This window comes from Oncorhynchus keta, unplaced genomic scaffold (assembly GCF_023373465.1).
Source record: "Oncorhynchus keta strain PuntledgeMale-10-30-2019 unplaced genomic scaffold, Oket_V2 Un_contig_1844_pilon_pilon, whole genome shotgun sequence".
Classification (NCBI taxonomy): Eukaryota; Metazoa; Chordata; class Actinopteri; order Salmoniformes; family Salmonidae; genus Oncorhynchus; species Oncorhynchus keta.
Window position 1 is genome coordinate 37,557 of NW_026280924.1, and position 8,513 is coordinate 46,069.

General features: G+C 46.1%; 2 long non-coding RNA genes across 6 annotated transcripts; both read left to right on the top strand.

Annotated features, from left to right (window-relative positions):
- Positions 1-556: 556 nt before the first annotated feature.
- LOC127920124 (uncharacterized) lies at positions 557-2,614 on the top strand. Of its 4 annotated transcripts, XR_008105157.1 has the most exons (5): positions 557-769; positions 810-1,096; positions 1,138-1,219; positions 1,261-1,342; positions 1,816-2,614. It is a non-coding gene; the product is annotated as an uncharacterized LOC127920124 (long non-coding RNA). The 4 variants fall into 4 exon arrangements; XR_008105159.1 differs by lacking the exons at positions 1,261-1,342; positions 1,816-2,614 and adding an exon at positions 1,670-1,720; XR_008105160.1 differs by lacking the exons at positions 1,261-1,342; positions 1,816-2,614 and adding an exon at positions 1,547-1,628.
- A 2,645-nt stretch (positions 2,615-5,259) lies between these two features.
- LOC127920125 (uncharacterized) lies at positions 5,260-8,236 on the top strand. 2 transcript variants are annotated; one of them, XR_008105162.1, is made up of 3 exons: positions 5,260-6,650; positions 6,681-7,085; positions 7,716-8,236. It is a non-coding gene; the product is annotated as an uncharacterized LOC127920125 (long non-coding RNA). The 2 variants fall into 2 exon arrangements; XR_008105163.1 differs by having other exon boundaries at positions 6,681-7,040.
- The last annotated feature ends 277 nt before the right edge of the window (positions 8,237-8,513 follow it).

Here is an 8,513-nt window from a genome sequence, read left to right on the forward strand (position 1 = left end):
ATACACACAGGAACAGTTGGTTGTCACACACCCTCACCCTGCACACAGAACTCCTGCCACTGCATTGATCACCTCCTGCCCCACTCACACACCCCGCACCTCCAGGGTCTATGGTAACCAGAGGATAATGGTAGGAACAGTTCCTGTCTCTGCTCGCTGACCAGTTAACCCTGCTGTCAGAACCGCCTGCCCCACTGCATTGATCACCTCCTGCCCCTCTCAGTTAACCCCGCACCTCCTGCCCCACTCAGTTAACCCCGCACCTCCTGCCTCTGTGTTTGATAAGGAAGGTAGGGGTTAATGGAGTCTCCAGCTATGTTTGATAAGGAAGGTAGGGGTTAACTGAGTTTGTAGCTGTGTTTGATAAGTAATATAATATAATATATGCCATTTAGCAGACGCTTTTATCCAAAGCGACTTACAGTCATGTGTGCATACATTCTACGTATGGGTGGTCCCGGGAATCGAACCCACTACCCTGGCGTTACAAGCGCCATGCTAATGGAGTCAACTGTGCTACAGAAGGACCAATAAGGGAGTCTGTAGCTGTGTTTGATAAGGGAGGTAGGGGTTAACTGAGTCTGTAGCTGTGTTTGATAAGGGAGGTAGGGGTTAATGGAGTCTGTAGCTGTGTTTGATAAGGGAGGTAGGGGTTAATGGAGTCTGTAGCTGTGTTTGATAAGGGAGGTAGGGGTTAACTGAGTCTGTAGCTGTGTTTGATAAGGGAGGTAGGGGTTAATGGAGTCTGTAGCTGTGTTTGATAAGGGAGGTAGGGGTTAATGAGTCTGTAGCTGTGTATGATAAGGGAGGTAGGGGTTAACTGAGTCTGTAGCTGTGTTTGATAAGGGAGGTAGGGGTTAATGGAGTCTGTAGCTGTGTTTGATAAGGGAGGTAGGGGTTAACTGAGTCTGTAGCTGTGTTTGATAAGGGAGGTAGGGGTTAACTGAGTCTGTAGCTGTGTTTGATAAGGGAGGTAGGGGTTAACTGAGTCTGTAGCTGTGTTTGATAAGGGAGGTAGGGGTTAACTGAGTCTGTAGCTGTGTTTGATAAGGGAGGTAGGGGTTAACTGAGTCTGTAGCTGTGTTTGATAAGGGAGGTAGGGGTTAATGGAGTCTGTAGCTGTGTTTGATAAGGGAGGTAGGGGTTAACTGAGTCTGTAGCTGTGTTTGATAAGGGAGGTAGGGGTTAACTGAGTCTGTAGCTGTGTTTGATAAGGGAGGTAGGGGTTAATGGAGTCTGTAGCTGTGTTTGATAAGGGAGGTAGGGGTTAACTGAGTCTGTAGCTGTGTTTGATAAGGGAGGTAGGGGTTAATGGAGTCTGTAGCTGTGTTTGATAAGGGAGGTAGGGGTTAACGGAGTCTGTAGCTGTGTTTGATAAGGGAGGTAGGGGTTAATGGAGTCTGTAGCTGTGTTTGATAAGGGAGGTAGGGGTTAATGGAGTCTGTAGCTGTGTTTGATAAGGGAGGTAGGGGTTAATGGAGTCTGTAGCTGTGTTTGATAAGGGAGGTAGGGGTTAACTGAGTCTGTAGCTGTGTATGATAAGGAGGTAGGGGTTAACTGAGTCTGTAGCTGTGTTTGATAAGGGAGGTAGGGGTTAATGGAGTCTGTAGCTGTGTTTGATAAGGGAGGTAGGGGTTAATGGAGTCTGTAGCTGTGTTTGATAAGGGAGGTAGGGGTTAACTGAGTCTGTAGCTGTGTTTGATAAGGGAGGTAGGGGTTAATGGAGTCTGTAGCTGTGTTTGATAAGTCTCTGTCTGTCAGCTGTGTTTGAGCCCCAGGGGTTAACTGAGTCTGTAGCTGTGTTTGATAAGGGAGGTAGGGGTTAATGGAGTCTGTAGCTGTGTTTGATAAGGGAGGTAGAGGTTAACTGAGTCTGTAGCTGTGTTTGATAAGGGAGGTAGGGGTTAATGGAGTCTGTAGCTGTGTTTGAAGGGTTTAGCTGGTGTTTATACTGTTTTTAATCCAGGTGTGTCAGTGGGCTGATGAGCAGTAAAGCCCAGGGTCGTCAGGATGGAAAGTGATTAGGATGTGGGTGGAGCGGCGGAAGGAGAGCTTTCGGGTTTTACATTTGGAAAGGTACACACACACACACACACACACACACACACACACACACACACACACACACACACACACACACACACACACACACACACACACACACACACACACACACACACACACACACACACACACACTCATGCGCGTACAACTACCCCCCCACCCACACACAGCTGTCTGTCTGTCACTTAGCCCCATCCTCCTCCTGTTCTACTATGAGTCTCTGTCTGTCACTTAGCCCCATCCTCCTCCTGTTCTACTATGAGTCTCTGTCTGTCACTTAGCCCCATCCTCCTCCTGTTCTACTATGAGTCTCTGTCTGTCACTTAGCCCCATCCTCCTCCTGTTCTACTATGAGTCTCTGTCTGTCACTTAGCCCCATCCTCCTCCTGTTCTACTATGAGTCTCTGTCTGTCACTTAGCCCCATCCTCCTCCTGTTATACTATGAGTCTCTGTCTGTCACTTAGCCCCATCCTCCTCCTGTTATACTATGAGTCTCTGTCTGTCACTTAGCCCCATCCTCCTCCTGTTTACTATGAGTCTCTGTCTGTCACTTAGCCCCATCCTCCTCCTGTTCTACTGATGAGTCTCTGTTCTCTGTCACTTAGCCCCATCCTCTCCTGTTCTACTATGAGTCTCTGTCTGTCACTAGGAGGTAGCCCCATCCTCCTCCTGTTCTACTATGAGTCTCTGTCTGTCAGGTCTACTAGAGGTTAGCCCCATCCTCCTCCTGTGAGGTCTCTAGGTCTACTAGGTGGATCTATGAGAGTCTACTAGGAGGTCTACTAGGAGGTCTGTCATTAGGAGGTCTACTAGGAGTGGTCTACTAGCCCCATCCTCCTCCTGTTCTACTATGAGTCTCTGTCTGTCACTTAGCCCCATCCTCCTCCTGTTTACTATGAGTCTCTAATGTCTGCCACTTAACACTTTTTAGACCATATCGCCCAGCCCAACTCTAATGAGAGGTTATTCTGATGTGTGAGGGTGAGGAGAAGCCTGTCGCCACGGGGGAAGTTCTGTGGTGGGCTGTGGCTGGGGGGGGACTAGGAGTCATGGTGAGGTCCATCTGAGAGGAGGTGAGACTAGGAGTCATAGGAGGGGTTAGGAGAGGTCTACTAGGAGGAGGTGAGGTCTAGTAGAGGTCTACTAGGAGGTGTCTAGAGGTCTACTAGGAGGTGAGGTCTACTAGGAGGTCTACAAGGAGGTCTACTAGGAGGTCTACTAGGAGGTGAGGTCTACTAGGAGGTCTACTAGGAGGTCTACTAGGAGGTCTACTAGGAGGTGAGGTCTACTAGGAGGTCTACTAGGAGGTGAGGTCTACTAGGAGGTCTACTAGGAGGTCTACTAGGAGGTGAGGTCTACTAGGAGGTCTACTAGGAGGTGAGGTCTACTAGGAGGTCTACTAGGAGGTGAGGTCTACTAGGGGGTCTACTAGGAGGTGAGGTCTACTAGGAGGTCTACTAGGAGGTCTACTAGGAGGTCTACTAGGAGGTGAGGTCTACTAGGAGGTCTACTAGGAGGTGAGGTCTACTAGGAGGTCTACTAGGAGGTCTACTAGGAGGTGAGGTCTACTAGGAGGTCTACTAGGAGGTGAGGTCTACTAGGAGGTCTACTAGGAGGTATACTAGGAGGTGAGGTCTATTAGGAGGTCTACTAGGAGTTGAGGTCTACTAGGAGGTGAGGTCTACTAGGAGGTGAGGTCTACTAGGAGGTCTACTAGGAGGTCTACTAGGTGGTCTACTAGGAGGTCTACTAGGTGGTCTACTAGGAGGTGAGTTCTACTAGGAGGTGAGGTCTACTATGGGGTCTACTAGGAGGTGAGGTCTATTAGGTGGTCTACTAGGAGGTGAGGTCTACTAGGAGGTATATTAGGAGGTGAGGTCTACTAGGAGGTCTACTAGGCGGTCTACTAGGTGGTGTACTAGGAGGTCTACTAGGTGGTCTACTAGGAGGTCTACTATGAGTTCTACCATAAACAGTAGACTAACCTTCCAGAAAGTGTGTTTGTGTGTCTTTATGTGTGTGGCAGTAAAGAGAGATTATATAGTAGGTGTGAACGCCTGGCTCAGCCCACAAAGGGTCCATTCAGGGGGCAGGTGAGTTGCTAATTGCCCCTTTTATCGCTGGTTACAGCGTGGCTGCAGATCGGCCCATTACAGGGACGAGTGCTTTAGTAAGCAGAGACAGACAGGTCCAGCATCACTGTGTGTGTGTGTGTGTGTGTGTGTGTGTGTGTGTGTGTGTGTGTGTGTGTGTGTGTGTGTGTGTGTGTGTGTGTGTGTGTGTGTGTGTGTGTGTGTGTGTGTGTGTGTGTGTGTGTGCGTGCGTGTGTGTCCAACGTGATAGCGGAAGTGATCAATGAGTGATTTAGTAATCCGGTTGGCCACGGACACAATGCTTCCTTCATTTCTGTCCCCTGCTGCTCACACATCAATACACACACTGCACACACCTTAACACTGGCCTTGGGTTGTGACTAGAGGCTGCCGGGAATATGAGGGTCCAAAGAAATCAAACAGCTGAGAGAGAAAAGGGAGAGGGAGAGAGAGAGAGGGAGAGAGAAGGAGGGAGAGAGGGAGAGAGAAGGGGGGAGAGAGAGATAGATGGAGAGAGGGAGAGAGATGGAGAGAGGGAGAGAGAGATGGAGAGAGGGAGAGAGGGAGAGAGGAGAGGGAGAGAGGGAGAGAGAAGGAGGGAGAGAGAGATGGAGAGAGGGAGAGAGAAGGGGGGAGAGAGAGATGGAGAGAGGGAGAGAGAAGGGGGAGAGAGTGATGGAGAGAGGGAGAGAGAAGGGGGAGAGAGAGATGGAGAGAGGGAGAGAGAAGGAGGGAGGGAGAGAGAGATGGAGAGAGGGAGAGAGAGAGGAGAGGAGAGAGAGAGAGAGAGGAGATGGAGAGGAGAGAGAGAGGGGGAGAGAGAGATGGAGAGAGAGGAGAGAGAGAGGGGAGAGAGAGAGGAGAGAGGAGGGAGAGAGAGAGGGGGAGAGAGGAGAGAGAGGGGGAGAGAGAGAGAGAGAGAGAGAGGAGAGAGAGAGAGAGAGAGAGAGAGAGAGAGAGAGAGAGAGAGAGAGAGAGAGAGAGAGAGAGAGAGAGAGAGAGAGAGAGAGAGAGAGAGAGAGAGAGAGAGAGAGAGAGAGAGAGAGAGAGAGAGAGAGAGAGAGATGGGGAGAGAGAGGGAGGGAGAGAGAGATGGGGAGAGAGAGAGAGAGCGAGAAAGAGATGGAGACAGAGAGAGAGAGAGATAGTGAGAAAGAGAGTGCGAAAGAGAGAGAGAGAGAGAGAGAGAGAGAGAGAGAGAGGAGGAAGAGAGAGAGATAGTGAGAAAGAGAGGGAGACAGAGAGAGAGAGATAGTGAGAAAGAGAGCGAGAAAGAGATGGAGAGAGAGAGAGAGAGATAGTGAGAAAGAGATGGAGACAGAGAGAGAGAGAGATAGTGAGAAAGAGATGGAGAGAGAGAGAGAGCGAGAAAGAGATGGAGAGAGAGAGAGAGAGAGAGATAGTGAGAAAGAGATGGAGACAGAGAGAGAGAGATAGTGAGGAAGAGAGAGAGAGAGAGAGAGAGAGAGAGAGAGAGAGAGAGAGAGAGAGAGAGAGAGATGAGGAAGAGAGAGAAAGAGAGAAAGAGAGAAAGAGAAAAAGAGAAGAGCAATGATCCTGAGAAAGTGAGAAAGAGATGGAGACAGAGAGAGTATTTAGATGAGTATTTAGATGCTCTATAGAGTCATTCCGACCTGGAACACGAGGGGTAGTTTCTATGCCTGGGTTTGCCTTGCTGACGTATGGTAGTACAGAAAGCTCACAGTGGTACTAAGTGAAACGCTTCATGTGTTTTTCAAGCCTATAATTTAAACAGCATTCAGTTTTCTCCACGGCTTCTTTTCCTTCTCTATTTCTCCTCACGGTGGGATGTTATAAACTATTATCAGGACACCATGGACTTACAGGAACTCTTGTCTTGGACCATTCCAACGCAACGATCACACGGGAGACTTCACCTCTGGATGTTGTTCCGGGTCGTATAGGCCAAGACCTCCCAGAGCAAATAGGAGACTTCAAATCCACTAGGATATAGCCAATCCTTTGTCCTCGTCAAGGTTTAAAATCTACTAGGATATAGCCAATCCTTTGTCTTAGTCATGGTTTAAAATCCACAAGGATATAGCCAATCCTTTGTCTTAGTCATGGTTTAGAATCCACTAGGATATAGCCAATCCTTTGTCTTAGTCATGGTTTAGAATCCACTAGGATATAGCCAATCCTTTGTCCTCGTCAAGGTTTAAAATCCACAAGGATATAGCCAATCCTTTGTCCTCGTCAAGGTTTAAAATCCACAACGATATAGCCAATCCTTTGTCCTCGTCAAGTTTTAAAATCCACAAGGATATAGCCAATCCTTTGTCTTAGTCAAGGTTTAGAATCCACTAGGATATAGCCAATCCTATGTCTTAGTCAAGGTTTAAAATCCACTAGGATATAGCCAATCCTTTGTCTTAGTCAAGGTTTAGAATCCACTAGGATATAGCCAATCCTTTGTCTTAGTCAAGGTTTAGAATCCACTAGGATATAGCCAATCCTTTGTCCTCGTCAAGGTTTAAAATCCATCCTTTGTCTTAGTCAAGGTTTAAAATCCACAAGGATATAGCCAATCCTTTGTCTTAGTCAAGGTTAAGAATCCACTAGGATATAGCCAATCCTTTGTCTTAGTCAAGGTTTAGAATCCACTAGGATATAGCCAATCCTTTGTCTTAGTCAAGGTTTAGAATCCACTAGGATATAGCCAATCCTTTGTCTTAGTCAAGGTTTAGAATCCACTAGGATATAGCCAATCCTTTGTCTTAGTCAAGGTTAAGAATCCACTAGGATATAGCCAATCCTTTGTCTTAGTCAAGGTTTAGAATCCACTAGGATATAGCCAATCCTTTGTCTTAGTCAAGGTTTAGAATCCACTAGGATATAGCCAATCCTTTGTCTTAGTCAAGGTTTAGAATCCACTAGGATATAGCCAATCCTTTGTCTTAGTCAAGGTTTAGAATCCACTAGGATATAGCCAATCCTTTGTCTTAGTCAAGGTTTAGAATCCACTAGGATATAGCCAATCCTTTGTCTTAGTCAAGGTTTAGAATCCACTAGGATATAGCCAATCCTATGTCTTAGTCAAGGTTTAAAATCCACTAGGATATAGCCAATCCTTTGTCTTAGTCAAGGTTTAGAATCCACTAGGATATAGCCAATCCTTTGTCTTAGTCAAGGTTTAGAATCCACTAGGATATAGCCAATCCTTTGTCCTCGTCAAGTTTTAAAATCCACAAGGATATAGCCAATCCTATGTCTTAGTCAAGGTTTAAAATCCACTAGGATATAGCCAATCCTTTATCTTAGTCAAGGTTTAGAATCCACTAGGATATAGCCAATCCTTTGTCTTAGTCAAGGTTTAGAATCCACTAGGATATAGCCAATCCTATGTCTTAGTCAAGGTTTAAAATCCACTAGGATATAGCCAATCCTTTGTCTTAGTCAAGGTTTAGAATCCACTAGGATATAGCCAATCCTTTGTCTTAGTCAAGGTTTAGAATCCACTAGGATATAGCCAATCCTTTGTCCTGGTCAAGGTTTAAAATCCACTAGGATATAGCCAATCCTTTGTCTTAGTCAAGGTTAAGAATCCACTAGGATATAGCCAATCCTTTGTCTTAGTCAAGGTTTACACGTTATGAAAAGCCCCCATGCCGTCTCTGGCTTGATTCTGATTCTAGTTGAACATTCTATATAGCTAGTGGAGTATCAGCATGTGTTCTTGTATTTGGGGTTAACTCCAGACAGGTTCCAGACCAACATCATTGGGAGGCAGGGATGCATGTAATGTCTCTGGAAATGTCCGTTGTGCTTAATGCCGAAGCCTAATGGCAGATGAAAGGACCCTCCAAATGTTAAGCCTTGCAGTCCAACAGGTTGACCGTCGTCCCACAAGGAATTCATATAAAGAGATGTAATTTGTTTGATTCAGATGCTGTAGTCTGTATCTGCCCATGATCCTTAAGTCCTCATTAGGGACCTCGTTTAGTCTCACTTAACTGTATTCCTCATCCCAGTCCCATGTGTGACCTGACATAGGCCTGACATAGGCCTGACATAGGCATAGACAATGAACGCCTGCATTTATTCTATGATGGTAAAACGGTCAGTTTATAGCATGTTAATAACAGTTAGTTTATAGCATGTTAATAACAGTTAGTTTATAGCATGTTAATAACAGTTAGTTTATAGCATGTTAACAGTTAGTTTATAGCATGTTAACAGTTAGTTTATAGCATGTTAACAGTTAGTTTATAGCATGTTAACAGTTAGTTTATAGCATGTTAATAACAGTTAGTTAATCGCATGTTAACAGTTCGTTTATAGCATGTTAATAACAGTTAGTTTATAGCATGTTAATAACAGTTAGTTTATAGCAT